Raw genomic sequence first — 21,031 nt, 5'->3', positions numbered from 1 at the left:
CACTGCGCACTCTTACACAAGTCCACTGTGCCACATGCCCTGCAGCCACACCACAATATGATAATGCTCATGTGAATAGCGAGGGGAGTGGGTATGGTAAAATGATAAATTATGATAAATAAGGCCATAGCATAGGCATGAAGGAGGGGAAATCACTAGTCTAATGTACCATGGTATGTGTGTGTCGGATTGTGTGTGTGTGTGTGTGTGTGTGTGTGTGTGTGTGTGTGTGTGTGTGTGTGTGTGTGTGTGTGTGTGTGTGTCCTGGTGAACACAGTCTCCCTACATCACAGGCCAGGACAACTGACAAAAGGAAACAGATTGGATAGAGAGTAAGGAGTGTGCCTGAAGGTAGAGAGAGATGGACAGAATGAGGGAGGAATGGAGGGAAGAGGGGGGTGAAAATGCCGTCCGCCAGACACATATATTAACCCATGACTCCCCTCGCCACCAGGAGTCTGATCCCCTCAGCTTGCTCAGCGCAGATTTAGCGTAACAGGACCTCCTAACGGGTTGACAATATTAGCTTGATGCTGCCAGAGAGCGATAACATCCCTGCAACATCACAGCAACACTGACACAACCTCCGCCTCACACGAAGGGGACTTCCCTCGCCCTGCCAGCCGAGAGCTGACTGACATTCTTGTTTTCGTAATCAAAATAAAGAAGAAAAAAAATGTGTATGAGTGAAAGAATCAGCTCATTTTGCAGCTGTGTTGTGATAAAAACCCGTTAGGTGGTCAAAGTGTAAACACCTGCCGAAGAATAGAGATATTAAACACACTCTCTGGGAGTCGCCATGGCAATCAACAACATATCGATTAATCCCATTGGATACGCTAATGCTTGAGCTAACACTCCATGTCCCCATTGACCAGCTCACACAAGACACAGAGATCCCACAGACGCATCCGCTATTGAATTACACTTATTATGAAAAACACACAATTGAAACAAAAATAAGTTTTACAGTTTTGACAATGCCAAAGAAAATCAAGAGAAAGATGCATTCCCATGTTGAGTGTGAATGAACTTTAAGGCTGCCTTTAATGATTATTTTCATGAAAGTTTTGCCAGTATGGAGCAGATTTCTGTTCTTTCAGATGTTTTTTCTTTTTGAAACAAGTCCCCATCTCGTATGTTGTTTAAGAGAATTCTGCAATGGTGTTTTCCTGTGAAGCTCCACAATTGTTTTGTGGACTATGAAAGTTCACCTGAATTTCCATCAACATGAAGGGAGGAGATAATGACGGCATTTGCATTTTTAAGTAAACGTTTCCTTTAATCATCGGTCTATAAGACATCAGAAATTTGTTGCGTTGTGACATCTTCAAAAGGTTTGTTTTGTTGAGCGGACAGGCCATAATCCAAACATATTCATCATTGCAGAGGACAAGATAAGCAGCAAAGGCAAATGCATTTATTTGTGGCTGCTTTGGACAAAAGCAACAACCAAATGAATGGAAAGTAATGTAATGTAATGTCCTATATATTTACTGTCTTGATGTATTTCTGTTTGTCTCTGATCTGGTTTAAATCCACATATTTCACAGATATAACAACTGTCACTCACACACATCAATGTGATGACAGCTTTACAGTGTTGGTACAGTAAGCTTCTATGTTTGTTGCAGCTGTAATTTGTGTGGCTTCATGCGGTGAGCCCCCTCACTCCCTCTCTTCCTTTCTTCCTCCTCCTCCTCCTCCTCCTCCCCCTCCTCACGGTGTGGTTTGTTCCCTCCCTCAGGAGCAGAGTTCAGACACATAATCCACCCTGCTAATTGGCCCCTGATGCCACTATAGTGACTCAAGTACACAGAAATACATACTCACACGTACAGGATGCACACATACTACGCACAGGGGTAGATGAATGATCAAACAGAGTAAAGAAGTAGAAATGTAAACTGCAGTCTGAAACACAATTGTACTACAGACCCAAGTATGTAATCAAAATTGAACTTTTTGAAATGGTCAAGGAAGTATTTTTTGCTGGAGTAGAAAAAAGCGTAACAACAACACAGAAATACTTACAGAATATTCCTTTACATTTTAAATTTGTTACATAATTAGTATGTTATGTATCTGGATTTGCATTCGAGTAGAAGTATGGTAGTATAGAAAAATGGAAATACTCAAAGTACAGGTACCTTAAACTTACTTAAATTCACATTTACATTTACAGCATTTAACAGATGCTTATGTCCAAAGTAAGCAACCTTTTGATAACAAGACGCTGGCTCTACCTGAGCCACAGCTGCCCCCTTAAATTCAGTTAAGTTTAGCACTTGAATAAAAGTATTTTACAAATGCTAATACTATGTATTAGGTGCATTTTGATATCAGTATTGAGAACTATTGTATCATAAATATCAAAAGTTTGAATGATACAAAACTCTAGTATTAACCTACTATGGTGAGAATGGAATAAAGAGAGGGAACTGTGAAGGGTCACATCTAAAGTAAATGATGCGAACTGTGACAGATTATTTCTAACATTCAGCTGGCTTCTATACTACATCTTTCAATAAGCTCTGTAGATATTTTATTTCTTAAATAATGTTTTGACTCCATAAAATTGTTATCATTAAGACCTTTAGCGCAGCAGAATGTAGAATTTAGGGGCAGAAATTAAATAAAATACTACAGTGTATAATCACCTGAAACAAAGAGTTGTTGTGTTCTTATTACCTTAGAATGAAGCTTTTATATTGTATTTATACTGACAGATGGATTCTAACATGCTGCACCATCATGTTTCCACAGAAGGCCAGAATGGCCAAACCAAGCATTACTCTCTACAATACTGTCTATAAATCAGGAGGATGTACATAGTTAATGACATATATTGTTTGCTTCTGGACACCAAAAAGTATTTGATGACCTCTTCAATTCAAAATTAAAACCATTTTCAACACTTAATCATATACATTACAGAAATCACTCATTTTTTGTACAAAAAAAAATGGTCTAGCTCATCACACAAGATTTATAACATTTATATAATAAATATATAATCAATAAATATCATAATAAACATAAATACTCTAAATGTACTATGCATTTTCAATAGCCTACAAATGAGGGTCGCACTTTATTTTACACTACACTAATAAGATGTAATAAGATGTAATTTTTGTCGGATTAGACACATTAGAAATAATATGGTCTATATTAGACACTAATCACATACCATTATATGCTAGTAAACTAAAAAAGATGTAATAAGCCATAATTTCTATCAAATAAGGCAAAACTATAAATAATAAGGTCTTTATTACATATAAAAATCTTTATAACACATACAAATCCATGTTTATTAGACTTGAGCTTTATTCAATATAGTTTCACTTTAATACAGGGTCATTTGTCTCTAATTACAACCTTGTAAGACCCTTATTAGGCATTCTTAGTTATTTAGTGACACAATTAAAATAAGAAAAAGTACTCTAAAATAAAGAAGAGAATGTCTTATATCCTACCTGTTAGACACTTTTTAATTTCTAGAGGTGGATTAGCGACAAATCCCATCAGACCACCTGTGCGGTGGTTCTACAATTTCCTTTGTCTGACAAACCTTTCCAGCAACATGTAGTTTAACAGGATGATCATCAACTGTTCCGTCCTTAGTGTGTGACTGCATTTCTCCAGCCCGAGGGGCCATCATCTCAGTGTGCTCCTGCTTACGTTCGCCCATTTAACACAAAGACCATGCATTATCACTGCAGCAAAGGCTCATCTTTTTGTCTGCCTTTTTTTGTTAACACTGAACCAAGCAGCATGTTTGATTTCATACAGCAGGCCAGCACTGCTGATCCAAATGAGGTATTACGGTACACATCATGACATTGACGTCAGTGTTTTTTTTTAGTGTGTGTTTTCTCCTGTTTCCACCTGTTAATCTAAACATGAAATGGCCGACCATTTATAATCATATGGATGCAGTTATAATGTATTGTGATTAAGATCCTGACCCACCATACATTGCAGAAAGTGACAAAGTAAACTTTTTTTGCCCTAAATTACATAATTACATAATCACTTTAAACAGGACGCTGTTTGGCTCTCACCCGTGGGGAGGGATGCTGTTTTCTTGGGGAAAATTTGTTGGGGAAGAAATATGATCATCCAAGACACTTATGATCTCCTATTGTTTGGAGACATACTGTCCTTGAATAATCATATTTCTTCCTCAACAGTATGTCAACAAGTTCACTGATGTCTCGGTTGGGAGGGCTGACAGTTGTGGTGATTTTTTCCAATACAAATTTTGCCAGAGACAGTGACTACAACACCACAATAGTGGAAGGAGACAAACACATGGTGAGTTAAGGTTTTTTGCTCTGAATCACGTCACATAATCCTCACCATTCAACTGCAGCAGCCACCCAGCTTTGAAAGACGCTGTCTTCTAGACAGAAATGTGACGAATTGTTGGCAGGACAGACAGGATGACAGGTTTTTCTATGTAAAACTGTTGTATTTTTTTCCTCATAAGTTGCCAAAGACACTCCCAGTTACCTCAGTACTGTTGTTTGGTCCTGTAAGGTTGCTTTAGGGCTTGAAGTGTGGGATATTTCTCTTTTATTTGATGAATGAAGGATCTGTTTAGTTGTCAGACTGTGAACACCATCACCAGTAAAGTGTCAAAGCAATACTTTGAGACACTGTACGTAAATGTATATAATGCAAATTTTTGCCTCCTGTATATACAATGCGCATAACGTATTGTCCTTTCTATATTTTAATTTATTTTATCTTTTCTTTCTTATTCAAATCTTTTTCAGTATTTTCTTTAGTATTCTAAGTCCTGTACTTATTGTATGTCTGTATGTCTGTCCACCTGCTATTGTGAAGAGTAAATTTCCCTGATGTGGGATAAATAAATGTCTAAAGTCTAAAGTCTAAAAGTCATCGACACAACCCTGATCCATGCCTCCAGCTTTTCCATTTACACAGACGCAGGCTCCCCTCTGCTGCGTTACTTTCACAAATACGGCAATGCGAAGAATCGGTCAATGATTCCCGCACTGAAAGGGCAGTTTGAATGGGGCTCTTGGCTAGCAGTGTGCAGTGGACTGTGGGGTCCAGGCTAATATCTGCATCAGGGTCAGTCTCCATCATTTCATGTGCAGGTTGATCTGCAATAACATTTAATGTTTTGTGTTTAAATATGTTCAAAGGTTTTTTTTTGTTTGTTTTTTACAAAAAAAATGTCAGATTTGGCATTGTGAATCATAAAAGTAACTTTAACTGTCCAAGGTTTAATAATAAATTATCAACTAGGCGATGTTAATACATTTTGCAAAATTATGTTGTTGATTTCTCCTTCCTTGAGTTTGTCCTCAACCATTAGTTTTAGCGATCAGGCCACCATGAGATTGAACACATTCTATGCAGATATTTATCTGTGAGGTGAATTAATCTGAATATCTCAGTTGTCTGCTTCCATATTTCGGGCTTTACTGTTCTAAATCCTGTCACCTTCTCCACTCACTCCCCCGATGGGTCAATGTGCTGAGGGCAGCAGTTTCAGGACGTCCTGTGAGCGCATGGGTAAACCCAGCTCTATATATATGCAAATCCCATTCATTCCCCTTTCAGAGCGTAATTGACAATCTATGAGCATTATTGATCAACATGAGGATGTCTCAATATGCAGCTGACTATGTGGAAGCGTGCGTTTATTTGTTTATGTAGACTTTTAATTGGGTTAAAAATGAGGGACGAAGACCCAGAGGTCATGATAAAAAAAAAAATACACCTTTAAAAAGTGTGTGTCTGTGTGTGCACCTACTTTCCTGTTGAACAGTTGTCATCTTATCATAACCTCGTCTGAACAAAAATGCCTGCTTGGCATATACATACAGAGAGTCTCTGAAGAAGAGTAAGAGAAAGAAGAATGAAACCAGAGGACTGCTGAACATCATGTTTGTGTTACAGCAAAAGTACATTTAAGTCCCAACAGCTAAAACCAAATGAGGCGTGGTACTTAACAACTAAACATGTATCTCTTTTTAATGACCACATAACCAGGGAGGTAAAAATTGTTTTCAGTTCACATTAATAATACCCACAATGTCAGCAAAATAACATATCCATATATCCATTTATTCATGTTTTCAGTACTAGCACATTATATTTTTATTTCACTGACATTTTCTCATGAGTAACTCTTTATCAAGATTTGTAACATTCAGCTTAAGATAAATGTTAGTCTGTCATCATCAGAAAAATGACCATGTAGGTTGGATGTGAAAGCAGCCTAATACAAACCATGTTTCCATTTCTTGTTAGTCAGTGACCTCCAGTGGCCATAGCATCACGGCAGCAAAGGAGGAAATCAACAAGTACGCATAGGGAGTAGGGCATGGATAGACAGTTGGGTCAAACAAAAACAGGACTGTTTACGGACTCACTGTTAGTGTCCATTATGAAATTTAATCATAAATTTAAATCAAAGTAATAGGTTCTTTAAGCCAAACCACAATGGTGTTTTTTTTTGCCAAAAACTGAACTGCAAGTGACAAAGAAGGGCCGGTGTGCTCGTCGTTGGTACACTGCAATGGTCATGTCAATGTACACTTCGTTTTAGTGTGAGGACGTGTGGTAAATGTTGTCGGGTAATGATCTTTTTTCTTTCTTTACTTTCCATTATCCTTAAATTAATGTCAGAACTCAAATTTTAACACATCTATAGTTTTAGTTAATTATTGAATGTTTTAAACTTAAAAACTGACACAGTGCACCCTCAAAGTAATCTCCATATTTTCTTTTGTCCTCTTTTCTTTCCTTTTTGTGCACCCTTTCTTCCTTTTTTCATCCTCTTTTCCTCATGCCCCTCTTTCTTTCTTTATCTGTCCTTTCTTGTGTCTTCCTCCGTTCTGTATATATTTCCTATTCTCTCCTTTTTTCTGTCTTTCCCTTTCCTTACTTTATTCCCTCTTCATTTGTCAATATTCACTTACTGATGTCTTTACTAGTCCCTTTATTGTGCCATTTTTCTTCTTTCTTTCCATTTTGTTCCTTTTTTCCTCCCTATTTCATCCTTACTGTCCCCTGCCCTGCCCTTTCTGACTTTATTCATTTATCTAAAAGCATGAAAACTTCCCAAAAGTTAATATACATTTCATCCAACTGCATGTTTACAATAAATGACTTCCACTTGCAGCTGATTTGGTCCGTATTGTATGCATCATTGAACTACAATAATACGATTTATAGTTGGACAATCAGCTGCTCCTGTAATCCAACTGTGCAACTTGCTATCATCATCCTCTTTAATCTTCTTTGTTTCCAGCTGTCTGCTGTAAAGAAGCCAGCAGTGAACAGTAACCTGTGCATATGTTCAGTGTGCTGTGCACATCTGTGCATTTAGATCTTGTCTTGCAGACTTGCCTCCTCAGCAAGATCCGCTTCACATAGAAATAGAAAAGTAGATATACATGCACACAATCATGACAGTGTGTGTGTGTGTGTGTGTGTGTGTGTGTGTGTGTGTGATCACATGTAGAAGAGCAGCCGATAGGTATTTACCGGCTGACCAGTGTCTCGCTGACATTTGCTGATTGCAATTGGAACAGTTTTGGCACACAGAGAATTTATGGCCGCTTTAAGTCTGCTTTCCTCCCAAATTACAGCTTGACTGGGAACAATGAGATGGCCAAGGAATCAGGCCCAATGCTCTGAACCTCCCCTATGGGTAAACAGACCCTGACTCAACCCTCTGCACTCAATTTTACACCCCCAACCAGCAGTACTCTTTTCAACCTCAGAGGGAAGAGAGGAGGAAATAACAGACCTGTGCTAGAAAATGGCTTTTTCTTCTCCTTTCAAACATGGAATTTCTTTTCCTCACATAGAGATATAAATCAGTGTGTGTTCATTTATAAAGAGGATGGTAACAATTTCCTTTTCTCAGTGATTCAAACTATGACCAACAGAATTAAATGTTTCCATGATTATTATTGTAATTTACATCATCCCGCTGCCCTCACTCTGTTGAGGTTCTCCCCCCTGCAGAGCTGGAGATGGGCCACCTACATTGATTTCACACCCAAATCAAAGATAAAGAGGAGAAAATCAGCTGGTCCACTGTCATGCAGGATGGTGTGTTCAGTATGTGTGCAACTACAACCTCTGTGAACAAAAACTGCACCAAGGTAGAGGAGGATTTAGTGTCCCCATGAAAGGTATGAAAAAGAGTGCCTTTAAAATAAGGAACTCTTATGTAAATGGATTGCATATGGAGCACAGAAACGCAGTAATTCATTGTTCAAAGGTTAAACTGTTATGGGCGATTATATGATTTAATTTGCTTAAGTGGTATTAGCATATATATCTAGTTATATGTTTCTACAAGAGGAGACAGACTGTATTTCTGGTTACTCGATAACAAATCAAGAACAGAGTTACTGGTGTGACAGATGAATGTCAAATGGCGGGACAGAGGGTCCAGCAGCCGAGGATCACATACACTGGTAAAAATGTACCAGGCCCTACTGCATCTGGCTTTTGGCCATTGTTTGATTTATGTTCCACCAAAAACGCACCCATGACCAATTCAGAATTTAAATACACTCCCTGTGTGGCGTGCGCCACACTTTGCGCCCAGATTATCCGCCATTTAACTAGCAAAATGGACTTGGACACATTCTAAATGCACTAGCACCTTCCGCTTTAGACCATGCACTACAGACCGTCTAAATAGGGCCCAAAATGTTATTTTACAACACACTCGCTCTCATAAGTCTGGCCTAAACTGATACATGAGCCTTTGGCACAGCCCATTTCCTCTCTGCAACTGTCCTCTGATGAAACAGGCCTTGCAGTTGTTGTTGTTTTTTTTTTAAAAAGAAACCCTCATTTTAATATGGTTTTATATTTTTTTATATCACAACGTCAAAAATTACATGGAATATGTCAAATGTATTTAGTTAATGTTAGCAACCTAGCTACATTTTCACCTACAGTATGTGCTTGCACAGCAAGCATTTCATCATGCAAGTGGTCTTCTTTTGATTTTGGTACACAGTGTATGTCCAGATGAGGTCAGGGACTGGTCCCAATCACACAGACATGTGAATCAAGTCTTTATGTCCTCAAGAAGTCCCATGTCATTTTTTCTTGTTGGGCAAGTCAAGTCAGTTAATTTCTGTTTAGTCAAATTGTAATTCATTAAAAATTGACTTGAGTCACCTTGAGTCCAAGTCACAATGTTTTTATTTGTATAAAATGTTTTAATGTTTTAATGTTGTGCTTGTTTATCCAAACTGTTCAGCTCGTCCTTCTCTCAATGCGGACTTGCCACTCTTTATACCACGCCACCTGTCTTCCTCCTTTGCTGCTTACTATGGCCACTAGGAGTCACCACCTACCAAGAAAAATGTTAAGTGATGTTACGGCCGTCGCAGAGCTCTGCCTCCGTTTTTCTGTGTGTGTGTGTGTGTGTGTGTGTTTGCCTGTCTCTTGGTGTTGTTTCAGGATGTGGGTGCTCCTTCTCCTTTTTGGCTTGAGGGAATCTGAGTGGACCGGCACCTGGAACGACGCAGCAATCCGGGCGGAGCAATTTGCGGAAGTTGCTATAAATTTCTGGTCAGCATGGCAGTTGGGGTGGCTATGATTTCTGTTGAGCAGCACGCCACTGTGTCTCTCGAGATTGTGCAAACATTTGAATTCTCTGTGATCACGGCACTTGTTAATTGTCTGTGGACTGGGCCAGGTTTAGACGCCTTTTTAGAGTACTGATCACACACACGTGTAGTTTTCTTTGATAGACCCACTAGGAAGAGGGGTGCTGTTTCGACTGTGTTTTTGTTTGGAGTTATCTGGAAGGAGACCGAGAGGTTTTTTTTCATTTTGTTTAAAAAAAGTAGCTCAATTTTACGAGTCCTCCTTGGGTTATATTTGTTTCTTTGATTTAACAGCACCCGCAGGCCCTCTGTCCTTCGCTTGTTGGTTATGTTTATTTTTTGATGATCCCGCTTCCGACAAATAAATAACTCTAAATTACCAATTACATCTGGTTTTATGTTGCTTGCTTTATCCCCTATCGAGCTGGGTCGTAACAAATGGACATATATCAGTGGTTGGTGGTTGCAGCCTGTTGATGTGCGCTCTTGTGTCTGTTGGGTCAAACTGAACTTTGGACCAGACTCATCTAATCTCGACATGACATATTTCCCCTGGGTCTGTTCTGTGTGTGAGAGGACATACAGAAGCAGGGACATAGAGAACAACATATAAAAAAGCTAGGAAAGAAGGAGGACAGATCAAGGGAAAGAAAAAAAGAACAACAGAAAGGAAGCAATTAAGAAGAAAGAAAAGAAGAAAATCAAATATATATTTTTTTTAAGTGGCCAAAGCAGAACTGTTTTTCCCAATAATGTTCAGTATTTACATTGATTAACTTTCAAAATATTCACCTGGTGAGAGACAGGAGGGGGCAGAGGGAGAAAGGAAGAGGGTTTAAACAAAGATTGTCAGTAAAAAGAAGAGACTTTATGAACAACAAGGAAAACGTGGTGGAGGAGAGATGTAGGGTAGCACAGAGGTCAGTAGCGGAGGAGTGAGCAGAGGAAGGGCTTGTGGTTGGTGTGTGCATAAGCTTGTGTCTGTGTGTGTTTGGGGGGTGGGGTGGGGTGGGGGGGTTGTTTATGGCGATCTTGTCACGTTTCGTCTCTCTGGGACAATCAGGAGATTAAGTGTTGAGGAGTGGCTGGGGAGCGGCTGCAGTCACATGTCATTACTCACTCCCTGCATCACAATTAGTGCAAATGGCGCATTACAGAGAAATTATCATCAATATGATATTAAGAGATGCTAAACCAATCAGGGGAAAAGTGCTTATCTGCTGGTAACCAAAGATGACTCTGAGTTGGCGGCACACCGAGGTGACACTGATATGGCCTCTGAGCCCCAAAACAGGCGGCCAGAGATCAGAACTGTAGACAAACTGCAAAGAATTCAAAGGATATTAGCTCATAAATGCAAATTTCTCTAAACACTGTTCTTTTTCCCTGTGCAATTGATGCATGCACGCGCTGTAGAGTTGCAGCATTAATGTTGTGGATGGAAATCAGAAACAACCCACCATTAACAACAACTAATAAAGAAAAGGGTCTTTTGAATGGCAGGTTCAGCTTCAAAGCCCTGCCAGATGGTTCTCTCCACAAGAACAAATATATTTGTGTTTACTGCCGTTGCAAAGTGAGTTACCACTGGACTACATCGAGTCTCAAAAACCACTTGCTGGCCAAGCACACAGCTGATGCAGAAAGCTCCACTCCCCCTCTCCAAAGGCAGACTGCTCTTGAAGGCAAGACCCTCCTCCTCCACAATTTTAATCGGCCCACAAACTGTAGCCACCCATTTAGCTATCTTTAGCTTTTGAAATTCTGTCGCTTGTATAGTTGTCCGCAGTTGCTGGTGCTCTATGCTATGCATGCTACGCCCTAAATGCGTAAAAGTTCAGGCCTGAGGGTAGTTGGATGGACCAATACAGCTGGATTCTGAGATGGAGATGGCAGTTTGCGTCCACGATGTGACCAAGGGTCAAGCATAATTTGTTTTTCAGTTAAGTTCTGTAATCAAGTTCATATATGTAAATGATATAACTTATGTTTCGTGATTCACGTTGCTCACATACAGATGTCTCTCCTTTCAGATGAAGCCAGTATCGCAACATTAAAGGTGCCGTGACTTGGAAGAAAAAAAGAGGAGGGACTTCTATTTTAATCAGCTGATTTTGCATTAGCTGCAATGCATCAACAACCACCAGGGGAGACATATGAGCAGTCCAGACTCCATCAGGATCCTGATCATCAGGACATCAGAACATCAGGGTCCCCCTTCCTCCCTTTTGAACCAGACACGCTGTTTTATTTCCTCATTGACTTAGTCTGTATCTATGGAGCCCATCTAGGGTCATGTGGTAGAGAAAAAAAATGGATTTGGAAATCCATACAAACGGTTTTGTAAACCATGCTCTCTGATTCACAATCCTGTGCAGGGATATTGCCCTCTTCTTATTGACTGGCACAGCGATAGCAATATTGATAATGATCAATAAACAAAAGAAGATGATGACAACAACTCCATAAGAGCAAAATGCTCTATTTAACAGGAGCAGGATGAGCACTGCTCTGTCTGTGTAATGTGGTGCATGGATCTCATACCTCTGATTGGACCGGACAGGTCATAAAAATTATCATCATCAATCATTATGGGGATGGGGTGAGGCGGCCTGAAATAATTTATCTTTGATGAGGAACAAATTGTTGCATGGGTATATGCAACGCCAACTCAAAAATATGTAGTTACACAGCATTCCACTTTTGGCATGTACATTGCGGAACAACACAACTATATTTTTTTTTCTGCGCCCTGTTGTCCTTCAACCCCCACCGGCTCCTTCATCAGACTTGGTTGATCTTTTTACTATCTCACTTGACTTAGTCTGAGTGTATATTACTGACTGTGGATAGGTTTACATTGAAGTTGGCTGAAAGCACAGTGCATCAAGCTAAAGGGTACCCTGTGTATTTGAGATGGTGGGCGTGACAGAATGTTTGTATTTGATAAGCCGGGAATGAGAACAGTTTGGTTTCCCTCTTGCTTCTGTGGTAGAGGAATGTGTACAGTTGGTGTAATCAATCATTTTTTTTACAATCTCCAGTCGTATGAGGACGGATTAGACTAAATAAAGGCTCCCAATATAATTTTTTTGTTTACATTCTAGAAGAATAATATTTGTTTTTGATGGTGTATACATATGTTTTTATTCCCTTTTTAGTTTAAAAGGTGTGGAGAAGCAATGTGTTTATCACCAACAAATCAATCAGACTGTGCTACATGTCCCTCATTAACAGCAACCTGGGGCAGATCTCTCTACAAGACATGTGTTGAGGTGCCTCCCGTGACGTTTCCCTTCATTTCGAATACATCATCTCACACTTTCTGATGAAATTGTGCTGCAACTTGAAATTATCTTTGTCAAAATTAACCTGCCAGTCGAGAGAAAAAAACAGCCGCAGTAAAAAAAGACAGAACCCTTGGGAAAATATCTGCCCTTCTCGTCAGTCCTGCTGGTGACAAAAGTAGTGACAGATGACTTTCAGGTTTATTTATATGACGAAACACACAGCAACTCCACACACATCAGTCTGGGTAAAAATAAAACCTGTGACCAGGCTGTGCTAGCATCTGGATGGATGATGATGGAATTTACAACATTGAGATACAAACTGTCTCTGTTTTCTGATTCCTGAAAAGATGCTGAAGAATAAGATGCTTACTTTGCTTTTATTGTGAATCACCTTTGGTCACTTAACAGAAAAAAGAGACGACTGCAAACCAGTTCTAATATCAGCTGTAATTCTCCAGTCCTGTGCTTCTCCTCCCTCCACTTTTTTTTTCTCCATATGTAGATAGCTGCACTTTATTATTTCCGTGCACTATTTTGCTGACACAACACTAGCCAAATGAAGTGAGATATACTGCTGGGCTTATTGGTGGAGATGGCCAATCCCTTATTAACAAAATGAACCACACTTTGTCTCCTGGTGGTCTTCTAGTTGTTGTGTGTTGAGGAGAAGGAGGCTATTTTTAGAGCTTATTCACATGTAGGAAGAAACAGACTTTCAGCTGTCCACAGATTTCTGCTAAGGTAGACTGTGATGATAAATACAACTGGACACTGAAAACTGGATCCAAATCTTGCCAGGAATGACTATATCATAACTTCCATCATAACTAAACAAAGTAATTGGGTAAATTAAGAGGGCAATTAAGATATTTAAAAAGGTAATAATTTACGATAATCTGCAACCACAGGTGTGGGACAAAGGTCTAATTATTGCAATTACAATATATACATTTAATACTGAGAAAAAGTGTGTTGTAAAAAGTCATGTAATATTTACAGCACTTTGTTACAGGTTTTGTATATTTGAGAAAAAAAATATAAATTCCATGATTGCACCTGTCATTAGAGAATGAACAGAGGAATCCATCTGCAAATTGAATATTTGCACCCCTATGACAATAACTGAAAAGCATTTTGTTGTATTTAATCCAAGACCTATTAGGTATAAAACATCTTTTTAAAAAGTGTTGATATTTTTTCCATTTTTTTCATACTTGGCTGCTACTATCATGACTCCTTAAAACACTTTATCACATATATCCAGCATGACGTCAACATGACTGACTTGAAAATTTGCACTGTTCATCTTCATGCACAACCCCAATAATCGTGCTGTGCAGCATTAATGGTATGGTAAAAAAAAGCAAAACAAACATAATCGTCTATCACTGTATGAAATTTGGTGCAGGTCTTGTATCAGAAAAATATTCTAAACATTTTCTGTTATTAAAATAACACATTTAGAGGATTATGCAGTCCAGGTTGAGGTATGTGCTCTCTGTGGCCTTTCTAGTTTGGAGTTTGTTCTGTGTGTGTGTGTGTGTGTGTGTGTGTGTGTGTGTGTGTGTGTGTGTTAGTGTGGGAGCAGGTACAGTATAAACAGTGTGGGCATGTGTGTGGGAGAGAGAGAGGGAGAATGAGAGACAGCCAGGGTGGGTGTAGGAATGGTGCGATCGGCCTGGCTCATTTCACAGCTGTATAGGGATTAGGTGGAAGAGTGCGGTGGGGTAAGCTGTCTCTTTTATCTCATTCAAACATGTTGCTAATTCAGCAGAGAGCGGCTGCCGCGGGAGCCTGTGCCACTAAGCGCTGTATCATTCTCCCTGCCGTGAATAAACTGCTAGTCCTAATCCCCAATCAGCCGCCGTGACACGGATTATCACCCGCGACAAGCACAGCGACCCAGCAGAGAGGAGAGGAGAGGAGAGGAGAGCAGGGGAAAGGAGACAAGAGGATGGACAGATGGAGAGTGCAGAAAAGGAGAGGAGGAAGAGACGGAGAGGAATGGAGGGATGTGAAACAGGAAAAGGACTAGAAGGGGAAAAGAAGATGAGGGTTATGAAAGGGAGCACACGAGAAGAGAGGATGAAAATAAGGAAAAGAGAGGAGGAGAACAATGCAGGTGGAAGGAAAGAAGATGAGGAGAGTACAGGAGATGAGTGGATAAAAAGGAGAGTAGATATTATAAATGAGAGGAAAGGAGAGAATGAGAGGGTTAGGAAGGGGGACAGGATGGAAGAGGGGAGGAGAAGGGCTGTGATGAAGGAGAGGAGGCAAGTGGAGAGGATGAAGGGAAGGGGATGAAGATTATGGTAAAAAGGGGCAAAGAGGGAGAGGAGGAAGAAGGTGAGAAGAGGAAGAGAGGGAGAGGAGGGGAGAGAGGGGAAAGGAGAGGATGAGAAGATGGACACTGGAAAGTGAGTAGAGGAGAAGATGTTACAAAAGAGAGGAGACCGGAAGAGAGGAGAAAAGAGGAGGAGAAGAGAGAATAGAGAGAAGGTGAGGTAGAAAGAGGACGGGGGAAAGGTAAGACAACAGGAGAGGGGAGAGGAAGGAGAGGAGAGAAGGAAAAGAAAAGAGAAGATGCAAAGGATACAAAGGGAGAAAGAAGGGAAGAGGGGATGATAGAGGAGAAAGGTGGAAAGAAGGTGAGGAAAGAAGAAGATCGAAAGAAAAGAGGATAGAAATAAGAAAAAGTGAGGCAAAAAAAAAAGTTGGGCAGAAGGAGAGGAGATGAGGAAAATACAGTTGATACAGTAGGGGAGAGAAGTGAGGAATGTAGGAGAGGGGATGAGAAGATGAGAAGGAGAGGAACGAAGAAGAATAGAGGAGGGGAGGAGAAGAGATGTGATGAAGGAAAGGTGAGAGAAAGAGGAAATGGGAGGGATAAAGGGGACAAGGGTTAGGAGGGAAACAGTGAGTAAATGATAGTGAGGAGAAAAGAGGAGAAGAGAGGATGGAAACAAGGAAAGTTCAAGAAGGAGGCGCAAGAACACAAAGACTAGAGGAAAAAGGAGAGGACACAAGAGGATGGGAGCATGGAGCAGACAGGAGGAAAAGGTTGATGAGAGATGACAGGACAACAAAATGGGGAGGAGGAGAAAAAGAAAGACAGATGAAACGAGGACGGAGAAGGGAGGAGATGAGAGGAACATGAGAGGAGAGGGTTAGGTGAGTAAAAAAATGGAGGAAGAATCTATCTGAGACAGTTCAGAGTTTATGAAGTTTCTCCTCACACAGCAACTCAAATCACATCCTGCACTGAATCTGAATATCTGGTCAAATGCGTCTCAGCCCACTTCAACAAGTGTTTTGCGATCGGATCACAATGTGTCTTGATCACTTGTACTTGTATTTAGAGCTGTCCACTTTTGTTTGGATCACCTGAGATGCATGCTAATACTAGGTGTTAACAGGCTCACAGTCAGAAACAGTCACTTTTCTGAACTTTCCTTTGAGAGAGCGCACCCGAATGCCTCATGATGCATCGCCATGGTTTCAGTTTGTGTGTTTATGTCGTCCCTGTTGTCTTTCCATCTCGGTGTTCCTGTGTTTATGTCTCAGAGCTGTAGATTGAATCCTGCCCAAAGGGATACAGTTCGAACACATGGGACATGAAGATTCAAACAAGACCCCAGAGAGAACAGGCCCTTTTACATCTGCGAACAGAGTCTCCCTTAAGCACACTGTCTCTCTCCCTCTGTGTGTGTTTACTTCTCATCTAATTGAGATCTTATTGCTGTAACATGGTGTAAAGCCAGAGCCCAAGCCGTCACCGGGGAAATATCGCTAACAGCCAGCTCCTCCCGCAGGGTATTGTGGGTAGCAGAGATGTCAGAGCTACTTAGCCTCAAAGCAGAGCCTCTGCAAACAAACTTTCCCCTCTGCAGAATCAATAAACAAGTGCACAAATAAAACACCCCACAAGCATGACAAAGTTCAACTGATCAACTGCCCTAAAACCAAAGAAGTGCCATCTGCAAAATCTGCTTCATATTCATCAACTTATTGTCCTGTAAAATCCATCCATCCCCTCTGGTAGTTGACCACAAACATTTCCCACTTTATGACGGTGTTATTGTGATGAGTGGTGGTGTCTTAATAAAGAGAAGCAGCAGAGTTAAATCAGGTATTGAAATAAGCCGGGCTAAGTGCCTCAGAGGAGGGGTGATAATCAATGGCATGAAAAAGAGATGAGGTATTGATATAGTTATGAAACCAAGTTTCATAACATGCCACATCATCAGCACAGCAAGATGAGATATATAAATATACATCTTCCTACCACAGTCATTATACTATTACAACTCAGAGAGAGACACAACTAAAACCATGAACTGAAATACATCACAGAGGCTGATTTAGATGTCCTCTTTTCTTCACAGTAAACTATATACAGTGTAAAGGGGTCGACAAATGGTAAATCATGCTGCTGTTTAAGACACTGTAATGGGAGAAAAAGAGAAACAAAACTATGAGTAGATTCTTGAAACAAGCTTGAGGTTGTGTTTTTTAGATTCTTTTTTATAATGTGCTTTTATGTATTTTCAAGAAAGATATTTCCTGTATTTCTTTGCCCCTTCTTGGGCAAAGTAAGAAAAAGAAAAGAAAAGAAAAGAAGTTGCTGAGCCTTTATGAGTCCCCCATTATCCTCACTTTCTGGGCAATGTGTTCAGTTTTCTTTTTTTATGCTGGAGTATTACTCATTCAAGTATTATTCAACCAGCACTTTTTAAATTACATCCTTTTTTTGCAGCCTCTTCTTCTGTAATGGTTCAGTGGATTCCGACTGTACAACTGGTGTCACCAACTGCTTATCTCAATGGAATTGTTCTTTTGATAAACACTTGTGATATCTTTGGATTATTAAATGCAGGTAAAACATCTGGATAGACTGGACTTTAAAAGGAAAAAACATGTTTGAGTTGCACAGGTCAGCAAGAATTTGAAGTACAAATAATTTGTAGTAAGTAGCGGTAGTAATTAGTAGTTACTTCTGATTCAGATTCGGATTCCGATTAAGATGCTAAAACTGCAAAAAAGAAAAAAAATATTTAAAAGAAACATTGGTAAAACCATTTAGTTATGATTCCTACATGTCTAACTAGAGATGGAGAGTAGAAATGAGGCTTAATCCCATGCATGATAAAAATTACAATAACGATGCCTAACTACCCTAACTAGCATGTATCAAATGGCCCGCCCTCTGCACCCACTCATGGCTGATCTATAAAACCAGCCAGTTACCACTGTCAAAGCAGATAAATCAACCAATCACATGCATGGATGTGTTTAATCACACATTAGTCTAATGCATATCTCCCACTGTTTAGAGGGCTGCTTTTACTGCTGACACACACACACAAACACACACCGAAACAACAGCCCAGCAGGGCAATCTTCCGCCCCATCAGTGCGTTAACTTTCTAATTTACTGAGTTCTTCAGGTGGAGGAGATAGTGAACGAAGAGGAGCCAGTCCCTCATGCCAGCAGGGGCTTGGAGGCCCCCTGGAGCTCTGACACACACTCAGACAATCAAAGTGTTCCTGTGATACACACTCTGTCTGCAACGTGGATGTCACCATGATGACATAATTTGTTGTGTTCAAGGCAGAATCTTGTTCTTGTATCTTCCATGAAGTACAGTTCAGAAAGTAGTGCTGCAAATATCCACGCCCCAAGAAAGGAGGATAAGACTAATGTTGTGTTTATAACTTACATGGATATCTTTGGAGTATCGTAAGAAGCACTGAGGGACTGCAGTCATTTCCAGCATAACCTTCAACTGTGTGTAAAAAACATTTTAGAAATCACATATGAGGCCCTTTTCAAAATCAATAAATTCCAGCCAGTTAAAGCTTTTTGCAAAATAATACAACTCATACAAGCACCTCCTGCTCATGGTTTTGTTACGCTAGCTAAAAAGATCCAAATGCTAATGAGGTCAAGTGTGGTTTTTGGCAATGCTAGCCTACATGATGGGAGAGATGAGCAGCCTACACCAAATCAAATTTGATTAAAAGTATTTGTTTCACATAAAGAGAATAGAATAATTTTGATATAAAAATACTTTAAATACCATAAATGTTCTGTATAATTTGAGGCTAACTTTAAGGCTTTAAGTTTGATATCCATTGGATGTGTAGTTAGCAAAACATGTCAGCAAAAACAACTTGAAGAGAATAATATTGTATGTCACATGTTTTTTAAGTTCACGGTAGATTTAATGCAACTTTTATTTAGTGCTGTTGAGGTCACATGAACTATTTTATATCAACTCTGCCTACATCTAGACTGAACTCTTTCTCGACCTTCTATTCAACATGACGTTAATTCAGCTATAGGGTAATATTTTTCATAGAAATATGTGCTAAAGAATAATGTGTATGTGTGAAGTTTGATGAACTGTGAGATGTTTAAACCATAGAAAGACAATTTACAACCTGGACAAAACATGTGAACGTGTGTGTGTGTGTGTGTGTGTGTGTGTGTGTGGTGTGTGTGTGTGCTCCGCTTGGTGGGTGAAACGTCACTGGGAGTGCCAGGGCAGAGACAACAGCAGATGAGAGAGGCTGAGCACCAAAGCAGCCGTTAAAATCCTTTCTACATCCTCCTCCTTCAGCAAGCAAATCCCTATGGAATGGAATCATCTTTTCTCTCTCTACCTCCTTTTCTCACCCCATCCTCCTTAACAAACCCCTTCTTATCCTCTGGTCAGTCCCCCGCTGTGGAGTTCACTTTACTCGCGTTGTTTCTCTCTCTGAGGTTCCAGGTGATTCTTCGATGGTCGTTCTTATTTTCATAAAGCGACGACGTTCTGCAGAAAGACAGAATTAAGCAGGTAAGTCACGGAGAGGAGAGAGTGTGAGCGGGAGAGAGATGGAGAGACAAAGGGAAAGACGAAGAGAGAGGGAGCAAAAGTTACTGGTCAGCAACACCGCGGGCATCATAAATCAGATTTCCCACAATCCCCTGCGGAGGGGCCCTTCGCTCGGCCTTGTGTGGACACGCTCAGCGGGGCGCGGAGCATCGATTGGCGTTGCCATGCCGATGCTGACTGTGCCGGGTTCGTAGGGCGAAGGGGTGAGGTGTGTGTGTGTCTGTGCATTGGGGGGTGTTTGGGGTGCATGTGTGTGTTAGTAGAGGTGTGTGTGTTTTTGTGTGTGTGTTGGGGGGGGGGGGGGGGGGGTCATGAAGAAATCTGCCTCAGCATCAAACTAAAACAGCAAACCAAACCCAGGAAAACCAAGGTGTGTGTGTTTGTGTGTTTGCACAGGAGATTGTGCAGACTCCGGGGTAATTTCCTTCCCCATCAGCACACCCTCACTCACTTCAATACTTGACCCCTTCTTCTTCTACTTCTTCTTCCCCGCTCATCACTATCTTCTGCCCACTCAGTCCGGGGCAAACAGGGGGAACAAGACCTTCCTGCTGCTGCAGGGTTTGTGTTGAGAGGCCCAGATTGAGCTCAAACAGCCTAAAGGCAGCTGTCGACTCAAACACTGATGCCTGGAGAGAAAACACAAACTGACATCATCCAACATGTCAACTTTATCTGTTAGTATGTTTAAATAGACCTTATGTCTTAGTTAACTCAATGGAGAGAGGGATTGCAATAGCTAAGTAATACTGTTATGAATGAATCCTTTTTGTGAGCTTAATGTTAGATCATTTGAAGTATTACCTCTTTAGGAAATAGCTCCGTCTTGCCTAATGCTCCTCTAAAGTGGGCACACAAGCTGTACCACACATTTTAGGTCTTGTGTTGTTTCCCATCTCCAGCTATATCAGTTGTTTAGGAGAATGGTGCAATGCAACTTTTCTGTAAAGCTCAAGAAATGTTTTGTTGACTACGAAACTTTGTCCAACTTTAGACAGGCATGGGGGTGTAGATAATGTCACCATGAGTGACAGTGTGACATGAATGTTTTGTCTTCAGAAGCAGAAGCAGGTATCACATGATCACTGTGAAGTCAAAAATTCAGTTTTTGTCGGCCTTGTTTGCTTTTCGCCTTTTCTCTACCTCAGTCAAGTATGCAAACTTTCCTTTGTGCATTTCCATCCAGTAAAACTTTTCGAAAATGTGCATAAAAAAGGTGCACGCA

The sequence above is a fragment of the Sparus aurata genome, chromosome 11 (assembly GCF_900880675.1).
Source record: "Sparus aurata chromosome 11, fSpaAur1.1, whole genome shotgun sequence".
Lineage (NCBI taxonomy): Eukaryota > Metazoa > Chordata > Actinopteri > Spariformes > Sparidae > Sparus > Sparus aurata.
The sequence above is the reverse complement of the archived record's forward strand: the minus strand, read 5'-3'. Positions refer to the sequence as shown.